Raw genomic sequence first — 12486 nt, 5'->3', positions numbered from 1 at the left:
TGGAAAAACACAGAGGGGTGTCCGATTCCGCGCGACGGGGCTCCGCGAGCGATTCTGTCTCCCCAAAACGTGCTAGTCACAGCCTTTCCGTATGAAACACGATTGATTAAAATAGCTCACGGCACTAACATGGCTTCCCCCGTCAAAGATGAGCGAGTGCTGCTGATGTGTGCTCCCCTCCCCCCTCTTTGATCCGGCCGGATGGTTCAGTCCATATTGTAATAAGTAGCAATTCTAGGTCAGTTTGACTCGCCATTGAATATATAGTGACGGACGGCGGAGATCAATCCGAGCGACTGTGCTCTGAATCCAGACGACATTCTTTGTTATTCAAATATGGGTAATGGCTAATCAAAGCGAGGAAGGGCTCACCAGTGTAGTAAGAACGTGTTGAATCCTGGCGTACAGCTGTTTTGTTGAGAGTGAGGCATTGTGAGGTAAGATAAGGTGTCAAAATTATAGTCACATTCCTACCATTTAAGTGATGTCAGATGCTGGATAAAAATGAATCTCGTGAAAACACTGTCTGCATTACATTTACCCAAATCAAAAGAAATTAATTATTACAATTCGAATTATTATTACAACAAATGAAAATACATTAATCTAAGCTTCTAAATTCCCGCCCACAACACATTAGCGAGAGAAACCCGCTCAGAGCGAAAGTAGAGTAACAATTTATTAATGTGATAAATTGACAAAATCATCCAATCGTTACACAATAACCAAGCCTAAATATTTCCCTACTATGTAAAATAAGTATGATGAGTCTGGATATGCAGTCAAGTGCAGCAAAAAAAGAGAGAGCAATACTGTAATTTAAATAAATACACTACCATTATGTATAATTACTTTAAATCTTAATTAATAGGATATTATTATTGTATTTGTGTTTCTGTTTATTCTTTACATTCTTCAGCAATGAGAATGAGATTTAGGCCTATCTGAAGAATCTGAGGGATGAACTGTTCTAATGCAAAAAGAAAAATAGCCTATGTAAAAGTTTATATATAATTTCCTTTTTTTTTTTCTTTCTTATGAGTGTAGGGTAAACTATAACATGTTCTTAACAAGTTTCATTAAAACGCCTGTGGCCACAAGTAATATTGCATTAAGAAATCTGCATTTTTGTCCATTTTGAGGGCACATAGTTCATGTCAAGCACCCTCCCACAGGAATATACCACATGTCCAACAATCTTTTCCAAAATCTTTTGCTGATCCTGTGTTTAAATGTCATTTGGAGACACATAATCCTTATATCACCCCGTTCCACTGAGACACTTCGGGAACAAGAGCTCATATAGAAGCAAAACCAGAGAGCGGCAGAATACAAACAGATTTCATAAGTATCAGCGCAAGAGCAGAAATATATTTACTTATTTAAACAACAAGAAATTGCTATTTATTTGAGCCTGAAATAGAGAGCGAGAGGGGACTAAAATACATTTCTCTTAATTTTAACGACACCAAAATAATAACTAGTGTGTGTGTGAGCGCTCGGAGGTGACAGTGTCTGTTGTTCACACTACAGAATATTAAACGCTGAGAAAAAGGAGAGGTGAGACTCGTGGGATTAAATGCATTTGCTGGCAATCTAATCCTGAACTGTCAGTACCACCAACAAACCCAAACGATTCCACTGCCTTGTTTTGTTTTTGGAGGGGGTGGGGGGGGGGCTAAAAACAACAGCACAAGATTCTCTTTCCATCCTGTGGTGTACTCAATTCCCCGTCATGTTAGCAATTGCTTTCTCGCTTTTTACCCACTGCTGTGTCCCGAACTGGGTCCCCCAAGGTAACAAAGGAGAGGAAAACCGACGATCTGTTGCCTTTTCCTCCAGCAGTGATACGTACAAACAGTGCTTCCCTGCTGCTAGAAAGGAAATGTATTAACTCTCTTCCAGGAGAGAAAAAAAACATGACAGTGTCTCAGCAGATTATGAAGCTTTTACCTCTCTGCTCTATGAAGGAGAGAACAGGGGCAGATGACACTGTTTACATACTTAAGTGTGCTCAACTGAGCTGTCTTGCTAAATACAAAACACTGGCATGGAGTCGGTGTTATTTTAGTATGACTAATAAACTCTTATAGTCCTTATTAATACAAGATTGTGTTTGTTAGCATTAGTTAACCTATACTAACAATGAGAAATGCTTAATGATCAAAGTTAATGTTCAATTCAACGAGCTATTATTAAAAACAAATGATGTATCTCTTAATATTATTTAATGGACTTGAGTAACAAAGGTTAACAAAAATAGGCTACTGTAACCAATGTGATAATCATTGTTAGTTAAGTTAATTAATGAGACCTTACTTTACCCACATACTTTCAATTAATTCTTGCATTATAATGTGAAGGTTATTTGAGTAGTTAACTTCAAATATCTGTCATTAAACTGGCTGAACGGTGTTTTTATTCAGGTGGCTTGTTAGCAGTTTAATCAACTTACTCAGCAAGACTCTTCTTGAAAGAAAAACTCTCTTAATGCCTGTTATAGCACCCCTTTACGGCAGTGACCCGTCAAATCCAAGTTGTGTAACTATAAGCCTTTCATGTACTTGTTTTGGACATTACACAAGTTTTGTTGGATGCTCTGATGATGAGGATGAAGATGTGTGAGGAACATAAGCCCTTGGAGGCATATGGCACAGGTGTGTTTAACCATCAAGTGTCACCTTGTGACATCTGGTTGAATAAAAAAGAGCACAAAGAGGATCTGGTTCATCACCAGGATCATCTTGATCCAGCTGTCAAAAGTTAAACCTGTAAAGCCCGACATATAAAATAATAATAGTTAAAAAAAAAAAAAAAAAAAAATATATATATATATATATATATATATATATATATATATATATATATATATATATATATATATATATATATATACACACACAAGTCACAAATAGAAGTACTTTTCTACACTTTTTTTATTTTATTTATTTTTTTGGTCTATAATCACCACATTTGTTTCTTTAACTGTCCCTTCTTCTCTTCCCTCTATTTTCCCTCTCAGTTTGCTCTTGCATGGTTCCCTCAGGGTCAAATATCAACTGCTTCAGCTGCATAAAAACGCATAAATGTGTTTTGAAAAGAACAATTAACATGTCATCAACATGCCACCCAATACCAAACAATTTAATCAAGCACCATAATTAATTTGATAATAGCATATCAAAGCCCTGAATTAAAAGAGAGTTATCAAAATGAATTTCTGTGTAATTGTCGTTTACAAAATTAAATAACACATTTACTTGAACTTGAGCAAGTTTTTTTAATTGTATATTAATAAGGGAAGAAGTGAAATGCTTGTGTGATTAAGTGTGCATTGGTTTAATTATTTTTTTTTTTTCATTGCTACCAGTGTGAGAGAGTTATGATCTCTCTTCAACTTTTGGCTGAAGTTTGAAGGAAAGATTTTTTTGGCCGCAGTCATATCCGTCTTGACAGGACAGAAGTCTTTCGACTCTGCACAAACGTCACAGCAAAACAAACTTCCTTTGCTGGGCCCCCACTCCTACTTTTTAATTTATTTCTACGATTTTGGCAGCGTGCATAGCTTAGTTGCACCATCCATCCTTGTCTGCCCCTCTCTCTCTCTGCATTTCTCTAAAGTTTATTTCCTTCTTGCCACTCTACCCTCCTTCTCCCTTCAACCTCTATCTCATTCATCTCTGTGTTACACGCTCTGTCACTGTAATAGGAAACATTTCTCTCTATCCCTGGTAAACACTTTTAGATTTACACAAAAAGACTCAAGAGCAACACCAGCATGCAACATAAGTGCCCTGTGCTCAGTATTTCGTACTCTACCAAGGTGCAGTGGTTAGCAACGGGTTGAGCCAGCGCTCAAATCAGTTTACCATCAAGGTAACAGACAGACAGTTAATATCTGTGTAGGAAATGGACATTCAAGTACAGCTTCTACTTGATTTGGGTTCAGATACTACCAGTCAAAACTTTGAAATTGGTCATATTTTGATTGTTTTTGAAAGTCTTTTGCTCAGCAAGGCTGTATTTGTTCAAAAAAGTTTTTATTTTGGTCCAGTTAATACACAACCTAGCTGCCATTCCTACAGCAACAATACTGAACATATGATTTCACGATTTTCAGTTTTTTCTTCAAGATTTCCTATTATACTTTCTCTGCAGTAGATGTGTCTTTATTCCATGTCATTTCTCTTTCCTAAACAATTTCTTGTCACTTCATGCAGTTTTTTTCTAATAATTTTTCTAATACTTTTTTTTTCTACTAAAAAAGTTCAGAAACTGTACATGAAGAGTTAATGGTATTATAGGAGGGAATAGGCGTGTATTAGTCATTGGCCCTTTCCCAAATTATTCCCTCAGCCCGTCTCATCCAATTTCATACTTTTTTCTTTCTATAGCCATTCGAACACCTTTGTAGATAAAATTCAATTCAGTAGTTTTGGTGACGATCCAAACAGCCATAGCATGAGATGTTATCTTCTACCTGTCTAACACAAATGGATGTGCTTGTCCCCCACTAGAAGGTGAGGACTGGACCACCAAGGCTGTGTTGATAGGGGGGTTTATACATGTCATCTGTTCAGGCAGGTATCCAGTCATTATGTGGTTGTAGTTCTGCACGCCAGCCCCTATGCCACATTTCAGATGCAGGTGTCTTCTGCCATCTACGCTTAGAGACACAAATACCTCAACACACTGCATTTGTGAGTTTCTGTGGGCACGAATAATCATCTAAACCTGGTAAACATTTACACAGACTGTAGCTGTTTGTTTCCTTCTCACGTTAACTATTGTCTCTCAGTGTGTATGTGAGTCGCAGAGGGTGTTTACTGTAATGTAGCTGTAGCGGTTTGTGGTTGTCAGGGCGGCTGAGGAGGCCATTGTGGCATTTGCTAAACAGACTTTGGTTTTCTTCACTCAACAACACATTTATGCCCACATCTTTTCTCTCAGTCAGCAACACGAGAGCAGTTTAAAGAGCTTTAGTGTTTTTAATAGGTGTCCTTGATGTTCCCGTGGATCTAAAACTGCTCCTAATCACTTGGATTTATTAAATGGTAACCACACACTAGAGTGCCTAGTGGTTAACAGTCTTGAGCTTGTAACCTAAAGATAGCAAATTTAAAGCGTTTTGGACAATTCTGTGGTTCTCATGATGATGGAAAATGTAAAATAGTGGTTTCCAGGTCTTGTTGTTATTGTTAGCTCAGCTCATTGTTAGTTTTTTGTTAATGGAAATAAAGCTGAAATAATATAGAGTAGAAATATTAGGTGAAAAAACTTCAACAAAAACAAAAAGAAAGAAAGAAAAAAAGCAATGTTACATTAGCATCTGAATGAAAATAAGCTTAAGTATTAAAACTAAAACTGAAATAAAAAAATAAAACTATAAAAAACTAATATAAAAGCACATCAAAATTACTAAAACTAAATGTATTAAAAAAATGAAAGTTAATATTAATAAATAAAAAGAAAATATATATTAATAAATACTATGATAGCAAATGATACTAATATAACACTTTCAATATGTGCAATTATCTTTTTCTGTCATTTTTTTATAAGGCCTGGAAATCAGCATTTTATGATTTCATTCTATATACACTTTTCAGTCCAAACGTTTTAGAAAATAAACTTTTTTAAAAAGTTGGTTAGGTTTCAAAATATGAAACACAATATTGTTAGTAGTTCACCCAAAGATTTTGTCATCATTTATGTTGTTTCAAACCTATACAAGTTTCTTTCTAATGTTGAACACATAAGAATATATTTTGAAGAATATCGAGGAACCAAATAGTTGTTGGTCCTCATTGACTTCTGTATAGGGAAAGAAATACAATGGAAGTCAATGGGATTACCAGCATTCTTCAAAATATCTTCTTTTAGGTTCAACATAAGAAAGACACATACAGATTTGGAACAATACGAGGGTGAGTAAATGGCAATTTATCAATGGCTAATGATTCATTTTTTGGGGTGAACTATCACTTTAATGAACTTCAATCTGCAAATCTTTTTTTCTTTTTTTTTACATTTACATGTACATCATTTACATGATAGATAGATAGATAGATAGATAGATAGATAGATAGATGGATGGATGGATGGATGGATGGATGGATTTCATAGTAAATACATCAACGGAGGAAAGAAAATTGCACTTGCTGAACCATATATTGGGGTCTTTAAAGTGTACTCAGAAAAATGTTGACTCTGTGAAACACAAATGTACATTAATACACATTAGAATCAGAATTAGTGCCTCCCTGCAGATCTAGGAACAGCTATCGAGAGCCCCTCCACCCCATGGACAGCGTGACTCAGCAAATCCTGGCAAATAGGCCAGTCAGCACGGCTGCCAGTCAGTCACTAGGTCATCAGGCCAGCCAGCCAACCAGCCAGCAGGATGTCTATATATACTGTGCAGAGCAAGCGTGTTGAGTCTGATAAATAATTGAAGAGCGCCGTCATTAGCCTAGATTATTTAGCTGAAAGGCTGGCTTCCATCCACTACAATCAGAAGTCATTACCTCACAATGAGCAGGAGGAACAAGTTCGAAGTTATGAGCCAACACCTGCCAATCAAACAGGGAGGAATAGATTGTGCCTGATGCTGGTGGAGGGAGAAAAGAACAGCAGTGCACACTCAGGCAAATGCTGCTAGAAAAGAAAGCTGTAAGGTTTATGAAGGCATACAGCAAGACCAGAGAAAGATATTCCTCCCAGCCACCCTGAAACAGTCTGCTCTCTGCTGGGCCCCTCGACCCACTTGGAGGAACGCCAGAACACATACATACAAACACACTGTCAAAGCCAGAGCACAACCAGAATTTCTAAAAAACATACACAAAAGCTTGTTCAAGCACAGAAAGGCATACAGGCACACACTCAAATTCTAAACTAGTAAACTGCAAATGTATTACTGTAAATAAAAGCAGTCATTTGTTTCATAAATTCTTTCAAAAACTCCTTCCAGGATTGCAAGTGTGTCCTTGCATTTAACCGTTTAATAAATACATTATGAACTGCTAAAAACAGCTTATATTGAAACCAATCTGCCAAAATGACAGGTTGTGGAATGTGCCACTTTATGACGTAATAGTGTGGCTAAACTCCACCTCCGCAGAAGATCATCAACGCCTGCATCTACAGCACTGCCTGTTTAGCCCCGCCCACCATTTTGTGAATATAGTGTACATAAAGAGAGCGGCAAACACAGGTCTACACAGAAATCAAACGAAAGAAATGACTCTGAAAACAACAAGATATTGAACAGTGCCAAGCTGTGGTAAAACAGTCTTGGCATTGCCTTCCTTCTGATCACAATATTAGGAAAGATTGAATATACTTTATTTTTAATGAAGTTCCAGACCGTGTTAGTAAGAACTTAGTATTTTGTTCACTTCACTTTACAGTGGATTCGTTTACAAACAAAGCACAATTCAAAGCAGGGTTGTTATGCTTTTTTAACCTAAAATAAGGTTAAAAATAAAAAATAAAATAATAAGATATTTTTATGGGCCTTTAATGCATTATATTTTATAGATAGGGACAGTAGAGATAGACGACAGGATAGCACTGGGAGGAGAGAGAAATCGCCAAAGGACCTCAAGACAGGAATCGAACTCAGGTCGCCATGAGCGCAGTTGTGCTGTATGTCGACACACTAACCACAAAGCTATTGGTGGATCTTGGAGAATAGTACAAAATAATTAGCCTAAAAAAAGCAGTTCATGACCCCTTTAATGTTAAACGACCCCTTTAATAAAACGTAATTTATACTGTAGATACAATATAGCTAGTTATGCCTCACTCACACTTGGTTTGTGAATGAAGCAGCATTTTCAAACAAATCTTCTGAGTTAATGATTCATTGACTCTTGGTTCCGAATTAATCAGTATTTGAAACAAATTGGCTGAATGAATGAACAAGGGCTCAGAAGCACAGTCACTTATCACCTGCCTGTTGGGTGTATAACCAGAAGTAACTGTAATACAGTATAATTTCGTAACAGTTTAACCAGCTCAGTTATTGTGAATCTTTTACGTTATCATTCAGGTTTTTCTCTTTGCAAAAATGCCAATAAAAAAAACAGTGTGTTTAATTGGGAAAACTGTCATGCAATATTAGAAAGCTGTATAAAAAAACAGCAAACAGAACCCATACGGTAAGCAACAAACAGTGTGTTTAATTGGGAAAACTGTCATGCAATATTAGAAAATGAGTGTGTTTAATTGGGAAAACTGTCATGCAATATTAGAAAATGAATGTTTTTGGTGCAATATGCTTTATCTGATATTATCAAATAACACTAGGGGAAAATATTTTTTTTTCTATGCTCTAAAAAACAAACTCCACTAATGCAGATAGTGAATTTGACTTTCTCTTTTCCTTTCTCTTCCGCCCATCTCTTTCTCTTGCAGGTCTCTGTCCCCTTGATAAAGAGCGGTTTGAATATCAATGAGGTTTATTCTCTCCCGGGTCTGCAGCCAGCTGTTAAAGAGTGAGCGCCATTCTGCTGCTATTTTGAGGCAAGATACGTAATTAAAAAATCAATATCTTCCGACGAAACCTCTTCACTATACACAACCAAATTGACCTCGTTAAAGCACATCCTGGTTCACTTATACACAAACGTACAAATAGCGCTAAACTCCAATAACACCAATCCTTTTCCGTGTTTTTTTTATAATCCTTCTGAATCCATATATGTTAAAAGTAATAACCAGACGAAAATACGAAGAAAACTTTTTGTAAATCTGTGAACTGTATGTCTTGTGCGTTTGAGATGGGGAGTAGCACCCCTGCAGTTATCGCTGGCACTTGAAGCTCGGACGCACTCGTCTGTTATGACAGCGACAAGACGTGGAGATCTCTGTATGCAAATAAGATGTAAACAGACCATCAGGGAGCCATCTGTGTGGCTGGAACTCCCCGTGGGGGCGGGGCCTCTGTAGCCAGGGAGACGGGCAAGCGAATGAAAGTTCACAGCATCAGTTAGGGTCACCATCAGTGTAGACCTCTACGGATGCAAACAGAAGTGTTATTACCTCAGTCTTTGGCCGTTTAAGGGCCACACTGACATGGCCGTGAATTAGTGTTCGTTTAGTGCTTACAAATGAGTCGACTGTCTACCATGCTCTTCACACACACAATGGCGAGAGCTTGGCCAGCCCTTGTAATTAACTATCCTAAACGAGGAAGGAAAATGAGGTTGAAGGTTAATATCTACAAGCTTTGTGTGGATACAACATGCTGTTCCATGAATGCTGATAGAGGTTGTCCTGAGTGGTACTGCTCTTAATAGACAAGTTTAAAGCTAAGTAACTTAAATACAACCTGAAATGGCATCCGTGAGACATTTAACGTCTGTAATGCTTCGTATCTGAACATTTAGTGGGAAATAATGTAGGGTGGGCTTGGATCTGCAATTGATTGACTGATTGTTTGATTTATAAATGGGTGTTTAGTACTGTGGCTGCACGATTATGAAAATAGTAATAATTGTCTATTATTCCCTTGAAATTGTAATTGCGATTATTAATTATGATTATCACAGTTTACATTGAAGGATGTTTATACCATTGTTTGATGCAACTGCATGCCGTATTTTTATATGACAATAAACAAGCTATAAACACTCTAACTGGCAAAACTTTTGGTACTTTTCTATAGTATTAAGCCTCAAATGTCAACTATACATCAGATTGGTTTCTTCTTTAAATTATAAAAAAGTACAAATATGAATGGTATTATATGATATGTTATACTAAAACTAAAATTAAAACAATGGAAAAACCCTTAAGATAACATGTCGAGAAAAAAACGCAGAATAACATAAGTGGACTTTGAAAGATTAATTGCTGCTTTGAAAGATTACGTAATTGTGGCATCCGTAATTGTAATCGTGATTAGAAATTTGATTAATAGTGCAGCCCTATTTAGTACCAGAATAAAGTTATGTTGACTTGAAAATAGCATGGCAATTCACAAAGCATTTAACTTCTGTAATATGAAGTTTTGACTACGACAGATTATTCAGTGAGGAATAATTTAACAATATTAAAATAAATAAATAAACATTATATATAAGAATTATAGAAGTAAACATTATATATAGGAATTGTATAGATGAATTCCTAAATAGCTTATATATAAATTATATCTTTCTAACGGTATAGCAAACTACTTATATAAGATGCATATAAATATTAGTTTGCACTCTATATATCCCAATATATATAAGTTTATCCAGTGAGAAATAATTTATAATTTTCTAATAAATTTCTAATATATATTAGAAATAATCTTTTGATCAAAATGTTTTGATCATGTAAAGTTTTGTTGCAGAACAGCTTACAGAAAAGCTTTTGTTGAATGTTGCAAAATAAGACCAGGGACAATTATGAAGTAAATTTTATATAGTCTTAATTTTTAGTCTGGACAACAGAGCAAATTTGGTTCTTATTATCTAGCTACAGAGGTCAAGCAGTCAAGTGGAAATGTATTAATAAATCACATTTAAAAGCAACAGAACTTGACCCAAAGTGCACACTTCAGCTATTAGAACAAATTCTCAAATAAAACAAAGAAGTAAAGACAAAATAAAATATTGTAAAGCATTTGTGGTTTTGGTGCCAAATCTGGCCAGTAGTCTTTTTAGGGGAACAGTTTGTATCTCTGTGTGTACATGTGTGAGCTGTGGAAGTTTTTGTTGGTAGCACTGGAGCTTGTTTCCGAAACACACAAGAATAGTGTTCCAGCAGCACACCCTCTCATGGAGGGAACAAGCTAAAAATATCACACACACACACACACTTACAAGAAAGGCAAGACACTCTCTCTCTTACACATGCAAGAGTTCTTTGCCCCCCTTTTCAACTACTTAGCGTTGCCACAAATGCCCTCTTAGCACTGAATAAGACCCAAACCTCAAATGAGTATCATTATTTATTAAAATCATTAGTTCTAGTAAAGTAGTAATAGTATACACAGTTCAGTTTTTCACCTCAACCTTCACATATAGTTTTTCTCCCCGTATGAATTAAGCACAGCACCTTGACTCAACCTTGCCCGAGGCTCTATACCTCCCTAGACCAGCAGATGAACAGCATAGACCACCGGCATTTCATTACTGGGTTAGAATTTAAAGGCTGTATGGAACACCATATCAAGTTAATTGATTAATTGACTTTAATTTTTAACATTATTTATAGACAGAGTTTTCTATTAAGGTGCATCCTAGCTTTCATATGATTATTGCATCAGTAAAGAATTAGTTCATCCAGAAAAGGAAAATTGTCATTTTTTCCAGTCCCGCACCATTTTCTTCCCTCTGTGGAACACAAAAACAATATTATGCAGAATGCCTGAGCTGATCTGTGCTATATGATAAAAAATAACAATCATTTCCACTTTGGAGCACTAGAAAGGAAAAAAGCACCATAAAAGTAGTCTGTATGAATGTTAATCTATATAAATATTTTTTTTTTTTTTTTTCCAGCCATACATTATAGCTTCATTTGAGCTATAACCAGCTTGTTTGTTCTTAAATAATTCTTTGATGCATCATAATTGGTCAAGAAACATGCAAGAAGCAAATAGACTTATTGATCTCAAACCAGAAACATTTCAGGTTTGTAATCAATCACTTTTGGGAATATTTTCAGCAAATAACAAGTAAAATTTTAGCCTGTTTCTCACATATCATAATTTCAGAATGCTGCACACAGCTCTTGACCTTCTGCTAAACATCTCTATTTGTGTTCCACACAAGGTAAAGTCATACAGGTTTGGAAGTACATAAATAGGAGACAGTGATGACAGAATTTCATTTTTGGGCGGACTATCCATTTAAGATGTTTTACCCCCCTAAATTATTTCCCCTTGCATTGTGACTGGTCAAGAAACATGCAATAACCAACCAGTCATTAATGTCAAACCAGGAACATTTCAAGTTTAACATCAATGACTGTCCAGCAAATGACAACTTAAATGGTCTGTTTCTCACACAAATTCTGAACAGCTCATGAAAAAAAAAAAAAATTGAAATACAGGTTTGGAGTGACAGAATAATGACAGAATTTTCATTTTAGGGTACAAAAATGAATTTAATCCTTTAATGATACTTTTTCAACAAGAGCCTAAATGAAGTATTTAAATTCCAGATTGTGATGGGCAATGGTCCGAGTTGTGAACACAGAAGTTGTGGGCTCAAACTCAAGCAGTGTTGACCCAGGAACTGAGAAGTGCTATGATTTCAGCCCCATTCTGTCACCGTTCTTCCCTGGAGCGTGACACTTCCTCATGTTCCGCCCCAGGTTGTTCCAGAGGGTCTGTCCTGGCAATTAGTGTAACTGAAAGTCACTTTAAATGAGAATGTATGTGCTACAAAGCTGAGTGACTAAATGGATTGCCTGTTTAAAATCCAGACAGACCATAGGAGGTTTGAAATATCATGTTAACATTAAACTGTGCTCATAACGTTT

At 36.2% G+C, this 12486-nt stretch overlaps 1 protein-coding gene across 1 annotated transcript in view; it reads right to left on the bottom strand.

Moving 5' to 3' along the window:
- The window catches only part of LOC109098557 (B-cell CLL/lymphoma 9-like protein), an 83989-nt gene that overhangs the window by 34644 nt on the left and 36859 nt on the right, over positions 1 to 12486 (bottom strand). The gene's annotated exons all lie outside the window — the stretch shown is intronic.

Source organism: Cyprinus carpio, chromosome B1 (assembly GCF_018340385.1).
Source record: "Cyprinus carpio isolate SPL01 chromosome B1, ASM1834038v1, whole genome shotgun sequence".
Classification (NCBI taxonomy): Eukaryota; Metazoa; Chordata; class Actinopteri; order Cypriniformes; family Cyprinidae; genus Cyprinus; species Cyprinus carpio.
Note: the sequence above shows the minus strand (reverse complement) of the source record. Positions and strands in the feature narration are given on the sequence as shown.